The 26,555-nt window shown below is 35.7% G+C and overlaps 1 protein-coding gene across 1 annotated transcript in view; it reads right to left on the reverse strand.

The window, feature by feature from the left end:
* RAB27B (RAB27B, member RAS oncogene family) overlaps window positions 1-26,110 on the reverse strand; it is a 167,784-nt gene extending 141,674 nt beyond the window's left edge. The window contains exon 1 of the mRNA XM_007191935.2: window positions 26,059-26,110. The gene's annotated coding sequence lies outside the window, so the exon portion shown is untranslated. The remainder of the gene's footprint in view (window positions 1-26,058) is intronic.
* Between the last annotated feature and the right edge of the window lie 445 nt (window positions 26,111-26,555).

The raw sequence follows: 26,555 nt of genomic DNA on the forward strand, positions 1-26,555 counted from the left end.
GGTCAGACCAGGTGTTTGTGTTATAAAACTACAGCTAAGTGATGAGCCCATGCAGTCCATACTGTTGGCCCATGTTATTGGGGCTCTCTTTAGCTATGAGGAGGTTAAATGCCAAAGTGCCTTGAAAGGGACGCTACCCACTTGTCATTTAATGTGATCTGCAGTTGTGAGAATTACATTGTCCCATAGGGGAGGAATCCTAGAAAATCTCTCAGGAACCAATCATAGTGTGTTACTATGGAGAAACTATTTCTGGATCCAAAAACTCTCCTTTAGGTGAAAGTTTTAAGTGATTTTTTAAAATACAAGTAAACAAACATTTCCAAGTGTCAACAGAGCAATATGCCCTATAAAGAAAATGTCCCATTTCCAACATTTTTCTTTCCTTTCACAGGAAAGTCAATACTTTATAATAATTAGAGCAGTAACAATAACCTATATTTATATAGCTAACACAGCTTACGTAACAAAGGTGCACATCCAAAGAAAACAGTCTCAGTCAGCTATCTCTCTGTAAACAGGTCTAACCTCTCTATGTATCGGTAGAAAATCTACAAAAACTGTAGGATCTGCTAACATGAATATTTCTTCTAAACACCATTTGTATGAGTGTGTATGACATTGGGGGTCTGGGAATTAACTTAGTCCTTTATAAAATAGCAAAACTATTGGATGTGACTAAGTGAAATAAATTATGCAATGAAATAAACTATGTACAAATTACCAATTCACTTACACAGGTATATTATCTTTCTAATTCTTTTGTTGTTCGTTACATTGAATGTATCTGTGAATGCTCATAGACATATTTGGTTTTAGGGGAACATCTGGGCTATGCAGAGGGTAAATAAACAATAAAATAAAGTAAAACTAATGTATAGCACTGCAGAGCCCTGTGGTTTACCCATTTTGGGGAGCTTACAATCCATCTATCACTGTGCTAAGCACTTTAGATGTATTACCTGATTTAATTTTCACAACAAACTTGAGTACAGATGAAGAAATGGATGGGAAAGGAATTCAAATAACTTGCCCAAGGCCAAACAATTATTAAGTGGCCAAGCCTACAAGACAGAATACAAGTCTTGGAATGTGTTGCCTGGAGACATGTACAGAAAGTGGAGAGGCAAGTGGATAGCTTAGAAAACAGGAAAAAGGCACAGAAATCCCAAGGTAAGCAATTATAAATATACAGCTAGCACAGCTACTCCATCGGAGTGGGTGGGGCTGCGTAAAATGCCTGCTCAGACAGGAGGGCTTTCATGGTCCTCCTGGCTGTTGGGAGGAGCACAGAAACTTCTAAGACTGTCTACTGCCTGAGTCAATTGCTCGCCCTTGCACAGGTATCTTTTAAGGTTAAAAACCACAAACAAACAAAACAAAAACAAACACCTTTTCGTGTTGCTTTCTTAGAACTTTGCTATTTCATTCCTCAATTCCCTCTTACAATAGGATTATACTTGCACACACATTAGTTATCTTATTGGATTTCTTCCCGCTGAGCTGATTTGGCAAGGCAGGTGTTCCCTTACTTGACAGCAGTGATTCTCAAGCTTGTCTGCGCATGAGAATCACTTGGGGGTCTTTTAAAACATATGAATGCCTGGGCCCCACCCCATGGCAATTAAATCATAATCTCTGGGGGCAGGGAGGTCAAGGCATCCTGTTTAATAAAAGCTCCCAGATGATTCCAGTGGGCAGCCAGGGCTGAGAGTTGCCAGGTAAACATTAAAAATTCAAATAAAATTGTAATATTATCCTTCACTTCTCTATACAAACAAATGAAACAATTAAAGATTCCTAGAGCTTTAAGAGATAGTTACTAAAAAAGAAAAAAAAGAGATAGCTACTACCTTCAAGAATATACAATGGAGGGGCTTCCCTGGTGGCACAGTGGTTGAGAATCTGCCTGCCAATGCAGGGGACACGGGTTCGAGCCCTGGTCTGGGAAGATCCCACGTGCCGCGGAGCAACTAGGCCCATGAGCCACAACTACTGAGCCTGCGTGTCTGGAGCCTGTGCTCCGCAACAAGAGAGGCCACTACAGTGAGAGACCCATGCACCGCGATGAAGAGTGGCCCCTGCTCACCGCAACTAGAGAAAGCCCTCACACAGAAACGAAGACCCAACACAGCCATAAATAAATAAATAAATAAAAATTTAAAAACAGAATATACAATGGAGGAAAGACAGTCTCTTCAATAAGTGGTGCTGGGAAAACTGGACAACTACGTGTAAAAGAATGAAATTAGAACGTTCTCTAATACCATATACAAAAATAAACTCAAAATGGATTAAATACCTAAATATAAGGCCAGATACTATAAAACTCCTAGAGGAAAACATAGACAAAACTCTGACATAAATCACAGCAATATTTCTTTGGATCTGTCCCCTAAAGTAAAGGAAATAAAAGCAAAAATAAATAAATGGGACCTAATTAAACTTAAAAGCTTTTGTACAGCAAAGGAAACCATTGACAAAACGAGAAAACAACCTACTTAATGGGTGAAAATATTTGCAAATGATATGATGGATAAGGAATTAATCTCCAACATATATAAACAGCTCATAGAACTCAACATCAAAAAGACAAACAACTCAATTAAAAAATAGGCAGAAGAATTGAATAGACACTTCTCCAAAGAGGAAATGCAGATGGTCAAGAGGCACATGAAAAAATGTTCAACATTGCTAATCATCAGGGAAATGCAAATCAAAACCATAATGTGATATCACCTCACACCTGTCAGAATGGCTATCATCAAAAAGAACACAAATAAAAAATATTGGTGAGGATGTGGTGCAAAAGGGAACCCTCCTACACTGTTGGTGGGAAAGTAAATTGATGCAGCCACTATGGAAAAGAGTATGGAGGTTTCTCAAAACACTAAAAGTAGAACTATCATATGATCCAGCAATCCCATCCCTGGATATGTAACCAAAAAAACCAAAAACACTAATTTGAAAAGGTACATGCACCCCAAAGTTCATAGCAGCATTATTTACAATTGCCAAGATATGGAAGTAACCCAAGTCTCCATCAATAGATGAATGAATAAAGAAGATGTGGTATATACATACAATGGAATACTACTCAGCCATAAAAAAGAATGAAATTTTGCCATTTGCAGCAACATGGATGGACTTGGAGGGCATTATGCTAAGTGAAATAAGTCAAACAGAGAAAGACAAATACTGTATGATATCACTTATATGTGGAATCTAAAAAATACAACAAACTAGTGAATATAACAAAAAAGAAGCAGACTCACAGATATAGAGTACAAACTAGTGGTTACAAGTGGGGAGAGGGAAGGGTGGAGGGGCAATATAGGAGTAGGGGTGTAAGAGGTACAAGCAATTAGGTACAAAATAAGCTACAAGGATATATTGTACAACACGGGGAATATAGCTAATATTTCACAATAACTAAATGAAGTATAACCTTTAAAAACTATGAATCACTATATTGTACTCCTGTAAGTAGTACTGTACATCAACTATACTTCAATTTTTTAAAAAAAGGAGCTACTTACTGTATATCCGACTGTAAGTAGAATATTTGCCTTATTCCAGAATTGAATAATTATAAGATTCTGAAAGAGATCATCAATTGCATTGATAGAAAGTCAAAAGAAATAGTTTCCTTACATGTGTGAATGGAGAGAGACATGAAAGAATGGCTAGTAAGGAAAGATGGACCTTCCATTGTATACAAATGAAGCATGAGTCATCTATCTTTTTAGCTCTGGCACAATGTTGTTGAAAGCATGACACTAACTGATGCAAAAATCTCAAACATCAATGATTAGGGATTCAAGAACAGTCAGTATTTTAAAAAAACTTGTCAGTAGGTATTTTAAAACAGTAGAAAAAATTTAAAAGCCCAAAGAGCATAATTAATAAGAAGTATTAATTTATAATAAAACATAGCTCACATTGTTATAGCTCGCAGACAAATAGCAAAACCAAAAGCACTGTAATATTGTCTGTAGCATTGCTGGGGAAAGCTATGAATATTTAGAAAAGTTTTGCTCCTTTTCTCCCTTCCTATCATCTCTGCTCATACTAGATAAGTCACTCATAATGTTAGCCTTTTTGGACTCTCTTATCCCACCCATTTAGTAGCTTTTTTCATGTAGTATGTTCTTTTTAGAAATGAAAAAAATTGTCCATTTTCTGTGCTGTTATTTGTAGGTGGCAGTGACATCTAATTTAGAGAAGTCCTCTACAATCTCTGCTAGCGCAGGTGAGGAGGAGGTTGACTCATGTTAAGAACTGACAGCTGTCAGCACCTGTCATGAGAAATTAAGGTCTCTGAGCCTACCCGCTTTTGACTGAGAACATACCAGCAAGTCTTAGACTGGGAGCTAGGACAAGGCAGTCAGGCTGGAAGGAAGTCGTGAGATCTGTTAGAGACCGGTTGCCTTTTGTGAAGTCCAGTGGCTGTTTGTGAAAATATGATCTCTACCCACCTGGGTCAGAGTCACCTGGGTTGCTTGTTAAAGATGCACATTTGCACCTCAACCCACATGTACAAGATCAGACTTCTTGGAGGTAGGGCCCAGAAATCTGAATGTTACCAATCTCCCCAGAGGATTCAGAGGTAGGCTAGAGTCTGGGGACATCTGTTTTAAGCCATATACAAAATGTCTGTGACTACAGCTCCTTTCTCTCCCACCCCAGAGAACCACACAATTTTAGGGACAGCCTTCAATCCACTTGCATTTAGGCATTTCATTTAGAAACATTTGTATTTTACTTACAAGAAAAATACTTGTGACATACCTTACAGTGAATCCCCATATGTGTAAGGCTCAGAGGTGAGAATGGCTGTGAAGTTCTGGAATAATCTAGCTCATTGAACTCCCACACCAGTCATTCTGGCTTTTCTCTAGAAAAGGCTTCCTAAAGGCTTATCCTCCAGAGCGATCCTCACAGGAAATGGGTTAATCCTTATGAGAACTCAGATGATCTTGTGAATGTAATACAACATTATAATTGTAAACAGGATAGGATCAACCACTGAGAAAGTCTCAATAAAGAGAATATAAAATACCCAAGCTGGAAATTCTAATTTCACAATCTAATAACTAACATTGGCTCAGAAGTCCATGCCTCTTTTGGAATGTCATAATTATATGCAGGCCAAGAATGGGAAGCAAAAAGAGAATTTAAATGTGCGCACGCGAGCACACGTACATACACACCTGGAAATGCCAAGAACTAGCATTCAGGTTTTAAAAATCCTCCCACATTCTTCGGACTGAATCACCCACTGTGGTCATTTGTACACCACCACTAGCTCATAATTCATATCCATGGCAAATTTGTCTTATCAGGTTTTTTAAAAATCTGTATTTAAAATTAAAACAAAAATCTATGTATTAAAAGTTTTGTTAGTTTTAACCCTGTCACCAGGAAGGAGTAACCCATAGATATTAACAACCACTATTATATTATTAATCTGTATTTATTTATAAGGTAATGTGAAGAGAGAAAGTGAAACATTGGGCTGGCAAATTTTGATTATCACAAGAGGCAGGAAAAATTCTACAGGATAGAGTCCCTTGTTTTAAGTAAAAGTAGAGGCAATTCAGGAGTAGCTTGAAGCTAGAGAGGATTTAAGATTGTAGGGAGGAGGGCACTATTAGATGGAGAGTAGGTTGGGGAACACTGAAGCCGAACATGAAAGTCTGTCTTGGCCTGGCCTGGTGGAATGTTATAAGATAATTTGCAGCAGATGTACATTTCCTCTCAGCTGCATAGAGATCTGAGAAGTAGGCAGCTCAAGAGGAGACTGATTTTATTTTACTTGTAGGTAAACATTAAATCTCTGTACTGTTTCTCTTTGTTATTAGGAAGCTTTTCTTCTCAGGTTCCCCAAGCCAAGATTCTTTGATAAAGCTTGATTTATAAAATTTTGAATAAGTTACTTGAAGCAAAACCATTGTGGAAATGCAAGTGTACAAAAAGTGAATCGGGGTTTGAGTATAATAACTATTCAGCACTTAATCTATGCCAGCCATTTTGCTACGTGTTTTACTTATACTAATTTCACTTTCAACTATGGTGAAAGGTACTCTTATTCTCCCAATTTTTCAGATGATGAAACAAAGACTAATTAAACAAGGATAGCAGGTAGGAGATAAAGCCAAGGTTTACACTCCAGTCTGATTTATTCTAGTCCCCTTTGTCTTAATTGCAAGCTTGAATGCCTTCAAAAACTGAAAGAGTGTTAACTACATAAAAAGCCTTAAATTTAAGATTCCTATACCTACAATCTCCTTTGACATGTATAAAAGAAATTCAAATTTATTTTTAAACCTCCTTGCAAAATTTCAGGGATGTTTTCACAGGTTAAAATTATGACCCAGGTGGAAATACTTCAAAATAGGTCTTTAAAAATTAACATCACTGAGGGCTCAGGTCTTACTATAGATCCTCCCAATAGCAGCTATATCTAATAATATTCTTGCCATCCAGAAACCAAAGTCAACCTCCTGGTTTTTATACCATCTAATTGGCAATTAAGAGTCTTACCTCATACCCAGGACCTAAGCAAAGGATAGCCTTGCCGTGTAATAGCACTGGCATAATCTTTATTCAGTTTTTCCCCAGCTGGGGACTTCTTTTTTTAGAATAAGCGCCTACTAATTTCATTCTTCTCAGACAAGTTCAAAAACTAGTCAATGGATTTCCTTGTCTACCTAGCAACCTCCTAGCTTCACCTCATCCATCAACAACTTCCGACAGTCCTCTCCCACTTACAATGAGACACCTCCCTCCCTATACTCTCACAGCATTCTGAACATATGTCTCCTGTGGTCTGTGCATCATGCCTCTATATAACTGTAGATTACGTGCTATTTCACCAACCAGAGTTTGTATCTATCTTGGCCAGCATGGTGGCCAGCTCACTGCCATGGCTCAATAAATATTTGTAAACTGACTGACTGGATGAATGTTTCCAATAACTTCTTCTGAAGTATTTTTCTTCCCCAGATGGCATTGCTCCTGATATCTCTATGCATCCTGCTATAAAAAGAAACAAGCTGGGGCTTCCCTGGTGGCGCAGTGGTTGAGAGTCTGCCTGCCAATGCAGGGGACACGGGTTCGAGCCCTGGTCTGGGAGGATCCCACATGCCGCGGAGCAGCTGGGCCCGTGAGCCACAATTACTGAGCCTGCGCGTCTGGAGCCTGTGCTCCGCAACAAGAGAGGCCGCGACAGTGAGAGGCCCCCACTTGCCGCAACTGGGGAAGGCCCTGGCACAGAAACGAAGACCCAACGTAGCAATCAATCAATCAATCAATCAATCAATCTTTAAAAACAAAAAAACAAAAAAAAAAACTAAGCAATGAAACATTAAAAAAAAAAAAAGAAAGAAACAAGCTAATAGGTCTAGATCGTGGGTGATGAGATACAGGGTCACACATGATCTGGGCCTCACAGTTCTAGTATTATCAATTTAGTCCAAATCTTAAAGGAAAAAAAATAGCTTTCATCTTCTCTTAAGAGATTTGTTTATCACATTTTGGAATACAAATAGATAACTAAAAATCTTGTCCTGAAACGAGTTAGGAATATTAAAAATCCGTATCCAGTAATCTTCCTGTAGGAGTCCAGTGAGAGCTGCCTAAGAGATGTAGCCATGGCTTGAAAACCTTCAAATGAATGAAATCGATCTATTTTATTAATATAATACTCATTAACTGTTTTATTTTACAAGAAGCACTGCAGTGGTTAAGAGCACAGAGTCAGGCACACTGCTTGGCCCAAATTCTCTTGACAGATTTCACTGGATAACAATTACGTCTGAATTAGTCCTCTAGCCACTGGTTGTAAGCACTATTATTCTTGTCTAGAGGATTGTGACAGCCTTGGTGTCTCTCCTTTGCTCAGCCTCCTCCAATGGCTTCCCATCTCACTCACCATAAAGCCCACAGTTCCATAAAATTATTCACACTACCCACTAAGCCTCTCCCTCGTGTATCTGGTCTCCTCTACTATTACTCTCCTCTCTTTCACATTTTTCTATCCATAGGTACCCCCTTGCTCTTTCTTGAACATGGCGAACACACGCCCATGCAAAGCCCAGGACATCTGCCATATGCCATTCCCTGTGTCGTAGGTGCTCTTCCTGCATTTGTTATCTGTGCGGCTCCTTCACTCACTGAACTTAGGTCACTGCCTAAGGACCGCATGGTCAGAGTTTCCTTCCCTTACCATTCAATCTAAATCAGTCACACTCTCTCAGCTCTTTCTCTCCTTTCATTATCCCCATCTAACTAATTATAGACGTATTTGTATATTTGGTATACTATCCAGAGGTCCAGGATAATGGGGATTCTTTCACTGACCCCTAGAAGAGGATCTGGTACATAGTAGGCACTCAATATTTACTGAATGAATAATGGAATACTTCTGCTAAAAAACCCTCATAATTCAGTTTTATTAAGAAGATGTAAAATGTTGAAAACTACAGCATATAAAAGCTAAATAGCATTATACTTGAATGATATTCCACAATCTAGTACAGAATTAAGAGCTAGATATGACATACTTGGTATAGACAATAAGTTTGATGTCCTTGCAGGCTCAAATGCTGTTATACAGGACCAGGAAGGAAAATGAATCTCTCTGTTTCTGTCTACGTTGCTAAAAATCCTGTCCCAAAATGAAAGACACACTTTTGAGGATAGCCAGCTTCTGTAGGCTTCCAAAAGTAAAACAGGGTCTGATTACTATAAAGAGTTGTCCCTACAGTATGAGTTGACATGGATGCAAAATTTACGAGGTTTTCTTGCATGCTCAAGGAAATGATACCTACCATCGATGTCCTGGGATACGGCCACTATCTGCAGAGGAACCAGAATGTTATACAACCGAGAACACTTGGTCTTGATATTTAAATCAGCAGTCACTACTTGTGGCTTGGCTGTGTTCACTCTCACAATCTGGAAATCCAGAAACTGTGGACACCACACTGGTTTACACCTACCACTCAGCTGTCTTCAGGGCACCTGTGCTTTTTCAAAAATTTTTTATTTTATACTGGAGTATAGTTGATTAACAATGTTGTGTTAGTTTCAGGTGTACAGCAAAGTGCTTCAGTTATACATATACATGTATCTATTCTTTTTCTTTTAATGCCTTGCTTTGTACTCAGTAAATGCAAATAAACTTGATTATTAGCAGAAGGAAAACACAGAAATAAAGGTAAATCTATTGCAGAAATAGGAAATGAATTCTTTTTTTAATTATTACTATTTTTTATTGAAGTATAGTTGATTTACAATGTTCTATCAGTCTCAGGTGTACAGCAAAGTAATTCAGTTATACATACATGTATATATCTATTCTTTTTCAGATTCTTTTTCATTATAGGTTATTAAAAATATTGCATATAGTTCCCTGTGCTATACAGAAGGTCCTTGTTGTTTATCTATTTTGTATACAGTAGTTGTGTATCTGTTAATCCCAAACTCCTAATTTATCCCTTCCCCTCTTTCCCCTTTGGTAACCATAAGTTTGTTTTCTATGTCTGTTGAGTCTATTTCTGTTTTGTAAATAAGTTCATTTGTATCACTTTTTTAGACTCCACATATAAACGGTATTATATGATATATGCAAATTAATTCTTAGGAACTAAATTGTGAGTGACTTAAGCAGCCTTATACTTCTTAATATTTGTATATCTGACACTAACTTCTTCCTGCCTTCCATTATTATAAGTTAAAATAATTGTATACACGTGCTTTTAGGTTTTTAAAAACAAGCTGGAATGCTTATAAGCTCAGAAAGATGAAACTGAATGCAGAAATTTTAGCTGCAAAATAAACTGCAGTTGTAAGAGTGTCTCCAACACCACGTTGCACTGCACCCACCTTTATGACTCAGAGAAAGGCCTTTCTTGGGAGATAGTGCTCCAAGAAGCTTACAGCTTCCTCCAGGGTGACAATTAAGTCACCTCTACAAGCAATTGCCTTAGAAGGATTTCCTTCCAGTCATTTGTTCTAATCAGGAGATAAGACTACATTAGACTCCTTTTCCCTTGCAAGTTTTACACATGAAAACCTTCACTCTTCAATGAAAAGCTGTATTAACTTCTATGCTGAAACATACATTTATTTGTAGCGCAAGCCTTCAGGCTAAAACCAATCCCTCAAGACTGATTTTGCCAGAAGGAAGAATGTCAAAATTCCCAGAGCCTCTTTTCCTGAGTAGTTAAAATCTAGAATATGTCTTCAAAAATTACAGGGGCCTTGAGTTCTTACCTACTGCCACCTTCTGCCTCTAGGCAAGAGGAGAACCAAGCCATCAAGGCTGAGAGGTGGGTCACTTTTTTATTTAGCAAAGGACTTGCAGGGTTTTTACTTCAGCAGCACATTCAGTAATGTTGGAATGCTACACAGAAGCTTAGCATGGCCATTCTTTAGGGGTGACATGCTAATTTCTATACATATATTTTTTAAAAGCTAGATGTACAACAGAGTATGTAGTGCATTAACTTTTGTTTAACAAAAGGGGAGGAAAGACTATATATTCATATTTGTCTGTATTGGCATAAAAAAACACAGAGTAGGTAATAAAACTGATAGCTTAGGGAACAGAGGTTTGGAGAACTTGATGGCTGGGGAGAAGAATGGAGGTGAGTCTTCTTGGGTTTTGAATCAGGGCAATTTATTACTTATTCAAAAATTTAAAAGGTCCCATAGGAAGACATGGTCTCTCTTAATAATATTTAATTTTGTCTTACCTTTGAAAATAATTGTGATACCACTTCACTCTTTGGTTGTGCATACCAAGGATATAATGCAATATCCATCACTTCTAAGACAGGCTTCTTGTGAAAATAGACCACAATTAGATGTTGATCATGAATAAAAACCTAGGTAGGTCTTATTGAAAATAAAGACCAAATTTTTAACCTTGACAGTTTTGTCCTGCTGAATTTCTTAGCTGTCTTTCTTCTAATAATAAAAATGCACCAGAAATAAAATTTCTATTTCATTATTTATATCACCAATCAGTAAAGCAAGAAAAAAAGAAAAGCCATCAAGTGAGATCCTACTGTATTTTGGTGTATATATCCTAACCTTTACATTTTACAGATGAGGGAAACTGTGGCTCAGGACATTTCAGTGACTTGCTCATTTTGCTAGCCCAGCATACATGCCTAGCTTTGTCTGATTAGAAAGCTCTCACTCTGCCCAGAGAACCACTGTAGCTTCTCCCAAGGCATGATTCTTCTTGGAAGCAAGTGATACGTTGACCAGAAATGTTCCGCTGCTAAGCTGTGGAAACTCAGGCAGGCATCTTATAAATGAAAAATAAGAGAGAAGTTTCTTATTTCTTTTCCTGCTCTAACACCCAGATGAGTTATGCTACATTGCTGCCTATAATGAAAATAGGTTCTGGAAAGTGCATTAGAAAAATGATCTGACTGCTAAAATGTTTATCCAATGGATGGAAAAAATGTCTTATCATTTCCTTCCTAACCCTGAGGCTCTATAACTCTTTCTATTTAGACATTTGAGGAGTTAGGTAGACAGTACCTATGAATCATTTCATTATCCAGAGCACTGGTTAATAAATGTATAAGATAAAACCACTCTTCTATGATGATCCTCAACATTACTGCCTTATGTAGAGTCAATCAAGTAACTGAACTTTAATAATATTAAGCATGGGATGAATTCTTCCTCTAGTCATGTGAAATTGCCACCAGACTGTGCACAAACCATAAATGACCAAACAAAAACAAAAACAAAACGTAAATGGGACAATATCAAAATTAAAACCTATTGCTCTTAGGAAAAAAAAAAAACTGTTATGAAAATAAAAAAACAAACAAAACTAAACACACTTTCACCATACAACCGAGCAATCATGCTCCTTGGTATTTACTCAAATGAACTGAAAACTTATGTCCACACAAAATCTGCACATGGCTGTTTACAGCAGCTTTACTCATAATTGCCAAAACTTGGAAGCAACCAAGACACCCTCCAGAGGGGAAAAGGATAAATAAACTGTGGTACATCTTGACAATGGAATATTATTCAGCACAAAAAAGAAATGAGCTATCAAGCTATGAAAAGACATGGAGGAGACAACTGCATATGACTAAGTGAAAGAAGCCAATCTGAACAGGCTACATACTGTATGATTCCAACTATATGACATTCTGGAAAAGGCAAAACTGGGGAGGCAATAAGAAGATCAGTGGTTGCCCAGGGTTGGAAGGCATGGATGAATAGGCAGAGCACAGAGGATTTTTAGGGCAGTGAAAATACTATACACGATACTATAATGATGGATATAAGTCATTATACATTTTTTCAAACCCATAGAATGTACACCAAGGGTGAACCCTAAGGTAAACTATGGACTTTGAATGATAATGATGTGTCAATGCAGGTTCACCAGTTGTAACAAATGTACTACTTTGATGGGGGATGTTGATAATGGGGGAGGTTACACAGGTGGTTGGGGGGGAGGTGTATGGGAACTCTCTGTACCTTCCTCTCAATTTTGGTGTGAACCTAAAACTGCTCTAAAAAAAATAAAGTCTTGTTAAAAAAAAAAAAAAGCCATAGAATGAGAGAAGATATCTGCAATACATATATCTTACAAAGGATTTGTAACCAGAAAATATAGAAAACTCTTACAACTCTGTTACAAGCAACTCAACATAAAAGTGGGCAAAAGATTTGAACAGATACTTCTCAAAAGAAGATAAATGTCTAATGAACCCAAGTAAAGATGCTCAACTCCATTCGTCTATCAGAGACTGATTTAACTTGACATGCAAATTAAAATTACAGTGAGCTACCACTACACACCCACAGGGAAGGTTTACTTAAAGACGTTAATAATATCAGGTGCTGGTGAAGATAAGGAGAAACTAGAACTCTCAAAACATTTCTGCTGGGAAACCAAACTACAATAAACACAACGCTAAATGTAAACTTAGCATACTGCAAAGCAATTCCATTCTTAGGTGCTCACCAGGAGAAATAAAAACACATTTCTACACGAGGTCTTGAAAATCAAGGTTCATACCAATTTTATTCATAGCAGCCAAAAAACGAAAACTACCTAAATGTCCATCAATAGGAGAATGGATAAACAAATTGTAGTATATTCATAAGATGGAATACTACTAAGAAATTTTTTTAAAAATCTTCAACTACTTACATATGCAAGGACATGGGTGAAACTCAAAAACATTACGTATGAAAGAAGCCATACACAAAAGGATTCATACTGCATGATTTCATTTATATGTAATTCTTGCTAAGGCAAATGAATTTATAGTGATAAATAGCATATCAGAGGTAGCCTAAGGCCAAGATTGATTGCAAAAAGACATCAGGGAATTTTGGGGGGTGACGATAATATTCTCTATCTTGAATGTGTATACAGGAGTACACATTTTTCAAGATGCATTAAGTTATAAATTTAAAATAGGTGTCTATTTTATGTAAGTACACCACAACAAAGTTGTTTTATGGAAAAAAGTTCTTGTCAAGATCAGGTTCCATCACAACAACTAAGCAAAAGATGCAGATAAAATTTTTCTTTAATTTTTAAAAAATATTGTGAATGTGTTTATGTTCTAAAAATGTTTAAGGTAGAGATACATTATGTAAAATTCTGACTACAATGTCTGAGATATGGTAGGTGATCAACAGATATTAATTTCATTCTTTTTTCCAGTTGTTTGTGGGTGGAAAATGTAAGTAAATACTGAGAGATATAGCAAAAGGACAAGATTATGAGTCAATGGTTAGTCATCTAAGAACAATTACAGGAGTTTAGTATTTTATGAAAGGTCGTCCCTCTTGTGATTTTTAATATGACCTGGGTTTCAGAATGTCCTTGCTGTTTACATTCTTAACTCTGGCATCTCTCACTTTTTATTGTACTCATTTGGCTTTTAGTACACATTTCCTATATTAGACATTACATTTTTAAACAAACATCCTTGTTTTTCAACTTTGTCACCAATTCCTAGAAGGCAAGAACCATGCCTGATACCTTTTATTTTTGTACTGCTGATTTGTACAGAAGAAGCATTCAATAAAATTTGAATATTGTTGATGAGATGGATAGTCTCATCTTTGAAAATATTGTTGATGAGATTGATAGCCTTGTCAATATTATTTAATCAAATAAATTAAATATTATTAACTTCCATATAAAACGAAAAACTTTGATTCAGCCAGATATTTTAAGGTCTTTTTCTTTCTTTTAATATATTTATAAACCTACAATCCTTCGTTTATTCAGTTGCTTAGTCTCTTAATAAACACACATTGAACATCACTGGCCAAGCATTAAGTGCTAGAAATACAGAGATTATTATGTGCTCATATTCTAGGAAAAATGTCAAATACAGCAACAAATTTATAACGGTGGGTCAAATGCATCATGAGAAGTGTGTGGACAGGGAGAAAGATGGTGCCGAGATAAGATCCCAGATAAAGTTCACAAAGAAAATTTTGATCCATCCATTCATTATCTAATCTAAAATTCTGCAATCAAATGTAATGTCATTTAGATATCTGAATGTAGATGATCTATAATTGATACTATCAATAAAGATTGAGTTATCTGGGCATTAAGATTGTGGCTATTTTCCCAGGCAAGGGCAGTAGCTCCTCTTCTCTGGTTACTTAAACACCTGCAGTTATGCCTAAAGTCAGTAAGCCCATCCAAGCCTTCACTTTTATTTATGAGAAAGAAACTTTGTTTGCATAAGACAGCCCAGAGAGTCAACAGTGAACCCATAAATTAGGATATGAAGTTGATCTCTTCCATTTTGGACCTCAGTGGAAGGTCAAGGTGACTACTATGGGCAGCTTTCTTCCACAGAGGGAAACATTTCTGGCAATTCTGAATGAGAAGTAGGTCACAAGGATTTTGTCTATTTACGTATTTCCTTGATTGCAATTTGATATAAGGAGGTAATCTGGGCCAATCTGCTCTCTCTCTCTCTCTTTTGGCCAAAAAAGGGGAAATAGCATTAGGAAAACAGTTCAAGTCATTACATCTTCATTCAGTTGAAAACTCAAATGCTCACGCTACCTCATTGGTCAGGGGCCTTCTATATGATGTTTCCTTTATGAAATTTTCCACCCTCTGCAACTTTCCTTTATCTAGAAAATCCCTCCTTATCCTCCAGATCCTAATTTACATGCCACTTTCTGAAAGATGGCTTTCTTGGCTGCATGCCTTCAAATACACACCCAGCTCCTATCCCAAAAGATTAGGAGAGTATCCCTCATATGCTCTCACACTACTTCTTCATAAAGCTTACAACATTTGTAATTAACTAGTTATTTGTTTATTTTCTGCCTTCCTTACCAGTCTGCACCCTCTGTATGGGCAGACACTGTTTCTATCTTGTTTGTATAATAGGCACCTAATAGCTATTTGTTTAATAAATGAAATTTACATACAGTAATGAAATTCAGGGAAATAATGCTTTCAGTTTGTTAACGAGAAATCCAAGATAAAGCAGTTATCTATTACATAAGTAATTCTCACAATTTTTAAATAGCATCCTAGTTTGATAATGTTGTATTTCCCTTCTGCACTATTGAGCATTACTATAAAACCTAGGTTCTATTTAACATAGAAGTTACTTTTATGGCAATATGTGTAATTCCATTTTATCATAATTAAACACAGAAAAATAAAATGCTATGTGAAGCAAAAGGCAAAACTTTCTTTAGATACTATGGTTGTCCTGACTCACATCTTTTCTGTTTTGACCCTACTCTTGTTTACCAGAACCATTCACAACATCCCAACTTCTATGGTTTCCTAAGAGGGTTGACTGAATCACATTGAGTAATTCAAATGATACATATTTTGGTAGCATTGTATTTTTTCAAAGTGTGCATTGCTCTAAAGTCATTTTTATACTGCTACCAAAATATATCATGTATCATATAATCACCCTGTTTTGGCATGATTGTGCTACACGTAAAGTCTATTCAGATAGTAGTCATTTACTACTGAGTTTTACTTTTAGATGGTTATAAATTCTATCACAGTTAAGACTGTCAGAAAATTTTTCTGAAAGTTGGAAATAAGGCAAAAATGTGGGGAACTTATCCTTATCCATAGATGGTCAATGGCCACCTAAGGATTGTCTAGGCAGGTGCAGTGCTATCTCAAAGAAATTTCAGTGAAGATAGAAATGCTGCCCAATATGGTAGCCACTAAGCCAATATGGTAGCCACTAAACAAAATAAAGTTTTATTATGTTTAATTTTAATTAATTTGAGTTTAAATTTTAAATTTAAAATTAATTAATTTGAGTTTAAATTTTAATAGCCATATTAAAAGAGTTAGTGGCTACTTTATTGCACAGCACAGGTCTAGAGGAATGTACTACTTATTTGTCTCATTTATTATTATTATTATTTTTGAATTTTAGAATTTTATTTATTTTTTTATACAGCAGGTTCTTATTAGTTATCCATTTTATACATATTAGTGTATATATGTCAATCTCAATCTCCCAATTCATTTTTTATTAAAACACCTAGACTTTGTAAAATTACTTGTTAATTTGTAGAATTTTATCCATTAGATATGCAAATAATTTTTGCCCAGTGGAGCAAATAACCCCAAAGATTTATGACCTGTTAGATATTAGCCAGTTCTCAAATCTGACGTAGTAATTTTTTTTGCTTTAACATATCTTTGTTAATTTGCCTATGTATACATAATGCCTCACATTTTCTCCAAAGTGATCGTAACATCTGGTTTCTTTATTAATTAATATGTGAAACTGTTTATATTTGTTCATTTGTTTATTTTCCAGAGAGGCATGATTTGAAAATTAGACTTTAGCAGTTTGGGAGGTCACCCCCAAAAGCCCCTAAAATTCACTTATAAAATTATTTTTGAGATTTCTCAGAGAGCACCTGATAAATCACAAAGATTTGTTATTTTACTTTATAAAAGTGAAAAAAATTGCTAGAAATAATTAGGTTTGTTTGGCAGTTTCATAGTTACTAATTAGCTCAATACTATTATATAAGAGCTGTAAAATCAGAATAGAGACTCAGACTTCCTTAGGCTAATTTGCATAGATAAACTATTAATATAAATATTTCAGAAACGAGATGCTTTGTGGGGAAGGCCCTGGAGATTCTTCAGTGCCTTCCATAATATGTTGTTGTCTCAGAGAAAACATTGGTCAAACCATTATGAGAGGCCTATTAAAGAATTTTACTCTCCTCTCTTCTGACATCATTGGTTATTGTCAGAAATTAACAGCCAATCAGTCTCATCATCAAACAGCTCTCTGTTTCTGGATGTCTGCCCGAAGGCGCTGCTATAAGCTATAGGCTAGAATCGGTGTCTTCGACAAAGAAGGTCAATCCCGGAGCCCTATACAAAGGACAGTACCAAGTACTCTTCAAAGAATAGACTCTGCGGGATAGGCTTCTAAACTCACATGGCTTAGACAGCTTTCAGGCTGTACCTGTGAAATGAGTCAAGATTTGCCGACTCCTTGTAACCCAGAAGCAGGCATAGTGAATGAAATGATTAACCACCAGGACTAAATGAGCTCATGAGGAAAAAACAAGTGTGATTATTTGTCTGGAATATGTTTGGCATTATTTTAACATTCTATTTTTTAATGAGCATATAAGGAAATGCTTTCTCTTCCTCCTTAAGTTATCTCTAATCCTAACATTAGAAAGTTATGCTTTTGTAAACTGAAATTAAATGTTCTAAATGGTATCTGAATCTCACCAACCCACTTGGAATTTAGAAGTAAATATTTTTACTGAGTCTCCTTCCTTTCCATGGCAATAAAATATATATATATAAAACTATAATAATAAAATAATAAAAATTATAATATAATATAAAAAATAATAAAATAATTTAAAATCTCCATAGTATCAACAGGAGTCTGTCACCATATTTACCAGGATATAACTATACAAATCAGTGTTGCAACCAAGTCTATGCTTGGAGTGTCATATTTCAGATGGATTCTTACTTAAGTATGGCAGCTTATCATTATAGAACATATGCGGAGTGGATACCCACAAAGCCTTTCTAGGAAGCTGATCTAGTAGGTTAGGGAACTTAGCAAATTTGAGGGAGCTCTAAAAGAGAAGCTTTCACCTAAATGTATAGGTATTGCAGGTGAAATCTAGTGGAAAGAGTGTTTTGGGGTTGGTTTCCTAGCCTTAAGATAGAAGAGGTACTAAAAGTGAATTTTAAAAGTCCAACTTAAGATTCCTTATGAAAATTTCCAGACAGAAGTAAATTTTGTGGCATTAGTGATTGCTCAATACTGTAAGGACCTGTATTTGCAAAGCAAACTCTAGAAGGCCTCTAGGGTGAATTAACACTCGATGCACCTTTGGAAATAATCAGGTCAAAGCTATGCTCCAGTAAGACTTCACTTACAAAAAGCTGATGGGCTGGACTTGGCACACAGGCTTAGTTGGTCAATCCCTGATCTAAACCATAGAAATGAGGCAAAAAGATGGGCAGAAAGTACTTTCAATAACATATGGGTCACAGACCACCTTTGGCCTTGTCTAAGGAAAGGGACTTAGTTCATCCCATTGTTTACTATTGATCAAAAGTCCCAGATTTAGTCAAGTTACTTGTTACCTTTTAGGTTTTTGTCCCATAGAAATGAAATTATTTTTTGTCTGATGAAACAGATAATCCCAAAGATTAACCTTTGTTTTTAAACTCCACAATCTTACCCTAACACTTCTTTTTAAAATTGTGAATATATCCCCTGTTTCTTAAATGCTTTTCAAACTGGTCATTACATCTTACTGATATCCTTCATTAATTAATTTATTAAAGAAAATTTCTTATACATGTCTATCTTATATTTGCCCAAAAGTTATAATTTTACATTTTGAAATTATACTTAACAAACTATAAGCTGATACAATAAGGCCAGGTTGGAAAACATAAGACATGGTTTCTCATGACCTGACCGCTTAGAACTCCAGGATCATCATCTCTAAACTGGTCGTGGTAGACAAAGATTTCTAAAGTCCCTTCTAAACTTCACTTTAAATATACTAAAACTGAAAAATTTGAATACGTTAATGGAGGCAGAGTATTACTGAAAGAAGGAAACTTTAACATTCTGAAAATAACTTGAACAGACTTGGAATATACTGTCTTTTTATTGCAGTAACAACTAAAGGGATCCATTCAAAATGAAAAAGCACCATTTAGATGATCACTTTGCCAGGAGCAGTTGCTCTTTCATTGAGCTATTTGTTCTTCATATAGATAACTTTTGATATACACATAGAATGATACAAGATTTGTATCTTTCCTAGAGTTTTTTCTTGTTAAGGCATAAAAAAAGGTCATTCTTTATCAAAGAGTATATGCAATGCTCAGACAGAAAGTCTCTCTGCCCTTTTCAGATTGAGAGCAAAGTTGCTACAGATATGAAATGGAATTTTGATCTAGTTTGAATTTTGACAAATGGAAAATTAAGAATAATTTAAACTTTTCTAAAGCAGGGCATTAGAATGGTCTGTTAAGGGTCAAAGTTCTATATTATAAGGTTTTTTAAAAAGTTTATAAAAGAAGTGAAAGGCAAGATAATAATTAAAGCAACATAGATAAAAGTATCCTACAATATCATGATGCAAATGAATCATTTTGGGGTTCCATCAATAATGGATTTGGTCAGTATTTATTTTACAGTGATTGAAATATTTTCTGTGTTAAGAAATATAGGGTCTTATAATACAGACCATCTTGAATCCAGTTATGAATTAATTCTAATCTTGAAAATGAGGATTTACCCCTAGTTATCAGAGTAAACGCAGTAGAAATTTGGCCTCATAATCAGAATTGTGGATTTATTATAAACCAATAATTTATTTATTTGGTTATCATGCAGATGTGGTTTAATGGGAAAATTTCAAGGGTGTTCAGTTCAGAAATCTGGTTGTTTTATCTAAACCCTTACACAGTTTCCTGGTGTAAAAGGTGAAAATTGTGCCTGGTTAGAAATAATCCCAATGAGATGCATGGATAAGTGTAGTTTTTAAATGGGATCAAATGAAATTTAATAACTGTTTTTAAATCTAGATACTATTTTCTAGATTTTCAAGTCTGGATTGCATTACCTTTTGCATTGTATATAGCTAATTTGAACTGCACAAGTTTCTAGTACAAATAAATTTTTTATATTGTAATTAATGACGTTAACTATGATATTTGATCTTTGCCATTTGTTGAGATTTGCTTTGTTTTTCGTGTTAGTAAATTTTTATGCATAAGAAGAATGTTTATGTGTGCCTAAGAAAATAACTTTATTGGTTGCAGTTTTCATATTTGTCTAATAAATTGAGATTGTAAATTGTACTCTTCAAATTCTCTGTTCTTATTAATGTTTGCCCAGTTCTGAGAGAATTTTGATAAAATGTCTCACTGTGATTGTGGATTTTTCAATTTTTCCTTGCTTTATATATTCTGTTTATATTAATTTAGGTTATGTTATTGGGTGTTTACATGTTCAGGATAGATATATCTTGCTGGTGAATTGTACATTTAATCATTATTTTACAACCCTTTTAAATTTGAATTATGCTTTCTCCTTTAAAACAAGTTTTCCTACTATGATTACTGCTATTCCAACTTTCATTTTATTAATTATCTGCCTTTTAGATATTACATTTGTCTCTCACTTAATAATATTAATGTATTACTAAAATTCAATATATTGCAATAAAGAAACTAAGACCTAAATAGATCAAGTTACATTTCCAAGGACACATACATGGAGAGTGACTGAGCAGCAGATAGATTTAAATACCAGCAGCACAAGGCCACATGAACTTGAATTTTACTTTCTGACTTGAATCCCTCTACTGCTTTCTTCACCCTCAGCAATGGCCATTGCACTTTCTTGGTCCTGCACAGAACAGGCTTTAGTCTGAGTTTGCTAACTTGTCTGGCTGCCACTCTGGAGTATTCCTTCTTCTTCCACAAGAGCAGGAACTTGGCCACATCAAATCTAGACCAGTCAGGGACCTTATTCCCCCAGTGATGCCTCTTTTCAATGCCATCCTCTTTCATGCTTTAAATTAGGTTAGCTTTTCATTTGGGATTCTGTCTAGTAAAGTAGCTTCACCTAGATCTAGCTGATAACATCCAGGATTAATGTTTTCCTTTGAAATGACTAGGGAAAAACACTGTTGAACAATTTTGCCAATATACGTAGCTGTATTATCACGAGCAATAGGGGGAAAATACTGAAAAGTCACTCATAGCAATTTTACACTTAGAAATTATATATATACTGTGGCTGTTTGTGTACAGGTGTATATTTTAGGGCTGCACACTGATGAGATGGTAAAACTCCAAAAGTGTTTAGATGTGAGTCACTCCAAGTAACAATAAACTATCATCTTCACCCATGAACTCGCTTCTTCAACGTGAGCCTGAACCCTGTGCTGTGCACTGTGAAGTGCCACGTTCATCTCAGTGAACTTCTCGAGAAGTTGTGTTTGACAGGCCAAGTCCAGTAAGCACAGCCCTGGCAAGGGACATGTATCTAACCTCCTTGGGTGTGGTCATCTCAGTCTGGCATTCCCTAGGAGGAACAGCACCTTAATTAATCCCCATCAAGCACTGTGCTGGTGGGTCCTGAGGAGACGATCAAAAATATGCCATAACTGCATCTGACAAAGCTCCTCATGGAGACTTGGTCTTTAGGAAATTCAGGAGCGTTGCTCTCTTTTTCTGCTGTCTGTGGAAGGGGCTATCTTTTCTCCCTCAACTGTGTGATTATAGAATCACCGGAAGAACTTAAAGGGGGACAGGAGTGATAAAGTAGTCCAATACTTGTTTATTTGACTAGGTATTCAAAGGAGTGAATTCATAAAGTTGCAACAATACTTTATAAGTTATAATGGAAATTTAAATCTGCCCCAGATATTGTCATGGACACTCAATATGTTGTCTCATTTTTCTCAAAACTCTGTAAAGAAAATCTCATTCTTCTCAAAACTCTGTAAAGTTTTATCAAGGGGGTGGAATGCTCAAGATTTCAAGGTTTAAGAATGACACAGAATGGATTTAAATTGCAGTAGGCTTACACAAAGTCTGCACTTTTTCTATTACAGCACATGCTGCCCTCTGCTTGGCTGAATCTTTCACTGGGATCCCTGATGATATGTCACTTTTTCAGGGAACCTTCTAGACAACCACATCTAAAAAAGCCAAGTCGTTCTTTATCTTAGCACTCTCTTCTAATTTTCAAGTTAGTACCTATCAGATATAGTCTGGTTTATTTGTAAGAAATTATAATAATAATTTTTAAAGAAGTTTAATAATCATGTGTTTGGTTCATAATATTTGTTTGTTGCCTATTTCCCTTCACAAAATGATGGAATGATGGAGACCACGAATGTTGGACATACCTTGTTTACTAGTCTGAATTCCATACCTGACATACATTAAGAAATTGATAAATATCTATTTTAAAAAAGAAAATCCATTATTATTTTTTAATAGCAATAATAAAAAAAAGATAATCCAAAAATATTAAATGCTGTGTCTGTAAAATTTTACATTAACTCCGAAGTGCAAACTGCAATTATTACATTATATGCGGGGGAATAGCAAAGCTCATTTGCAACTTAACACCTATGAAATCATGATTAATATTTGTCAACAGTTTCCTTAGAGTTTTTAACTTCTTCCCTCTTCAATAAAAGACCTAAGGGAAGGGACTGAGCATATATTAGTGGTGTCCCATGTTTATATCAGTTACAGTTGTGAGAATCAGGAGGGACAATTAATGTTTGGGATGAATCAGCTTATCAACAATGCACGGCACACATTTCATATTGTTAATGGCTCTTTTCTACCCAAAGGCTGCGTCTCATCTATTTAAAAGCCTTCTGCTGTACCTACAAACTTATTTCTTTATACGTAAAATCAATTTCTGTAAACGATATCTTTGCTTTTGAGAAAAGCTTCTTCCGAAAAATTTTTCGGGATAAAAATGGATAATCGCTTACCCCTATTGCCAAACTCCAGCAAAATACAAAACTTATCCCTCCTGGTTTGCACAACTGTAACTGTTGCCACTAATACTCTTTCATTCCATTCCCTTCAGGTCTTTTATTTAATAAGGGAAAATCATAATTAGATTTCAAAGAAATTCTCAAGTGACATATAATTCCTATTTATTGTGGCTTGTATATGTGGCCAACAGAGTCTGAAAAACTCATGTTAGCCCTGTAATCACCTTGCAGGACAAATTGAGAAGGACTATTTGTCATTTCTTTACATTTGTTTCTTTACCCCTTCAACAAACACGAAGTGCTTCCCATTGGAGGACACCCCCCAGCTGCATTTTCCACAGCTTCTACCAGGAGACATCTCTTCTTACTCAAAGCACAGGCGCTCAGAAAACCAAAATAAAAGTAAACTGAAATACCAGAACAAGTTTTGCTGATGTGTCTTTTCTCCCTTCACACTAGTTTCTTCTAGGTGGTTTAGTCGTGTAAAAGCTATTTTTTTCCATCTCTTTCTTAAAGGTCTTACTAAGCACTAGTTTCAAATTGAATATGTTATATTCTTTAGAACACCCCCCCACACACACAAGGCTGCAGGTAAAATCGGTGTAACCAGATTTGCTATCTGCTGAACCTCTTTAAATAAAAATATGTATGTAAAATTAAACTTTTAGAAATACCTACCTTACTTAATCAGTAAATCTAGACAATACTGATATTCACCTGGATCTGCAGGGCAGGGAGACTTTTCAAGGCCTAAGGGGGTTATCCTCAGGGATAAAATCACCAGATAATCACTACTTTCACACTTTAACAAATTAGCTTTCGCTTTTGCATTTTATTCTTCAGCTTAAACTCCACTTGTTTGCCAGCAATTCCAGATTTCTGCTGAGCACTCTTCCCACTGTCTTCAATTGACTCTAGCCAGTGGACTTAATTTCAGGGCTTAAATTCAGGAAGAAGTTTCAGGTTCTGAGAAAAGTATCAAATTCTGAATAAGATCTATGTTCTCAAGATTTTTTCCCCTAAGTCATCACTGAATTCAATGAATCTTTAGACTGAACATAAAATGAAGTTATTTAAAATTATTTATGATAAGACATGTATGAGTATGACATAAAACTGAAGATTAAGGCTGCAAATCATACGTTGGGCAAGAATTTTCAAGCTAAGTATTAATTTGAAGAATTGAGTCAACATTCTAAACTTGGAATACAAAAAATGTTTTTAAAAGAGAGAGGGAGATACTTTATTAACAAAAGTTCATGGAGCTATCTAGTATATTGTTATACCAACTAAAGATAAACTTTAAAAATTACTTTTGCATCACAGAATATTGAAAGGCTGCTACTAATCCCAACCTGATTTCCCTAATTTCCACTAGAAGCAAGGCATTGTCTTCAAAAAGATTTTCCCTGCTTAAGAAATATTATATAGCAATATTAGCATGTTATTTTTACATACTTATATTCATTTGCATTTAAGGATTTGCAAATTAATATAAGCTTTGTAAATTTTTGTTACATTTTGAAAAATATGGGTAGCATATTTATATAGTAAATATTCAATCAGAATGTTCTAAATATACCAAGTATGGAACAATAAAATAAGACTCAATTTCTCCCTCCCTCATATCCTCTGTCCCTCTTTCTTCTACAAAACTGAGTTTTAGAACTATAGGTGTATTTTCCAAAGTTTGATACGTAAACAATTTGAAATCTCATTTAGGGTATTCCAATATAGAAAATATAATGTACTTAATTTTTGAAACACTAAAAGAACTTTAAAATTTATTTTAAAAATTGCTTTCATTGAAGTCATTTTTTCGAAACTGATGAATTGCTTTGCGTCTTAGTTTGATATTTTCTTTCCTGAAATAAATTAAATGACACTGTTTATCTTAAACTTTTCTATGAATTGACCATTAATATGACAACATTTTATTGAGTTATAAATATGTTTACCTAATACATTTTGGTATAAGTTTCCTAAATCTGATCTAACTTCTAAAGTAATAATCTAATCTGACAGTTTGACAAGGCTTTAAAATTTTCAAAGAGATTTTAATGCAGGAAATTTGTACCAAGGCCCCAGAAAAGCAACTTCAATTGATTTGTAAAATACTTAAAGGGAATGTCCAATTTTCTCTGTAGAGTCATCTTTATTTAGGTTTTCTAATAGCAAACTACTCCCTTACCACACATAACCAGATTTATTGTTGAACAAGAAAGGGAATCTAAGATTATTATTTTTTTAAATATAACCTACTAATTGTAGTATTGAGCATAGTATGGTCAAGAGAAAGCAAACTAGATTTTTCTTCAGTGGCTTTACACTGAGAGGTACAGAATGGTCTAACAGCTTTCTGGCAGCCCACATTTATGACAAGAGTATTTGAAATCAGAAATAAATGAAGCATAAAAAGACTCCTACACTGCACCACTGCAATGATTAGAAAGGACCTTCTTTGAGCTTTGAAAACAGAAAGCAGCGAGCAAGCAAGCAGCCTGCAGCCCTGAGCAAAAGCTCTTTCCCATCAAAACTCTGTTGCAAATCCAGCTTCTCCTCTTGCAAACCCACAGGCTAGAAGAGGGAACCACAGGCACTCCAAAGTGGAGTTTCAGGCCCATCGTTAGTGGTTTCTGTCACCGTCTTGGTGCTTTTCCTTCATGAATGAAATATGTAGATGGCATCTTACATTGGATCCTTCAATGAGGAAGAAGGTCAGAAGACGTAGTTAACACAGCCAGCACATTAGAAATCTGTGACCGATGTACTTACACCTCCAAATGCCTCCAGATTTCAGCCTCTGGAAATATCTAGCCCATTTCTTTATGGCACTGTTGCTTCCATCAGCTGTGGGAATTAACATAAAATAATATAGTAACCCAACAAGTGCTGGACAGTGTTCCAGAGCATCAGATTAAGTGAACACTAAAGGCACACGGACGGTGTACAAAATCTGAATGATAAACAGCAAGTAAATACCTTCCGATCCACCAGAAGGGGGAAGGATGCTGAACTGCTACCGCTGCTGCCTGCTCTCTTGTGTAACAGCAAAGGCGGCTCAATCCCTCTGACAGGCGGTGAAGCTTGGCTGCCTATTGGCGTCTGGGCGGTCCTAGTGCCGGCCCCAGGTTAGCACACAAGGTAACTCTGAAGAGCCTATTTCTTGTGATTCTTCTAGTGGGTTTCATCAAGGGTTTTTCGGGTACGTCAGCTCGTTAAGCATTAGGGCAGTGGGGCTTGGGTTTGGAAAAAGTGATTAGTAAACAGGGTTTCTAATGTTTCCAGATACTGTTGAAACAAACAACAGTATCTTGTCTGTTAAATAAACTGTGCTATTGAAAAATATTAGAGCCAGAGGGCTTATAGAAAGAAAACTAATTCCCACATATACTAAATTGACTGCAATCCATGTCTTTTGCTCCCCCCCCCTCCACTATATTTAAAATGTAAAGGGAAAAAAAAATGAAGAAGTAGGG

The sequence above is a fragment of the Balaenoptera acutorostrata genome, chromosome 13, assembly GCF_949987535.1.
Source record: "Balaenoptera acutorostrata chromosome 13, mBalAcu1.1, whole genome shotgun sequence".
NCBI lineage: Eukaryota > Metazoa > Chordata > Mammalia > Artiodactyla > Balaenopteridae > Balaenoptera > Balaenoptera acutorostrata.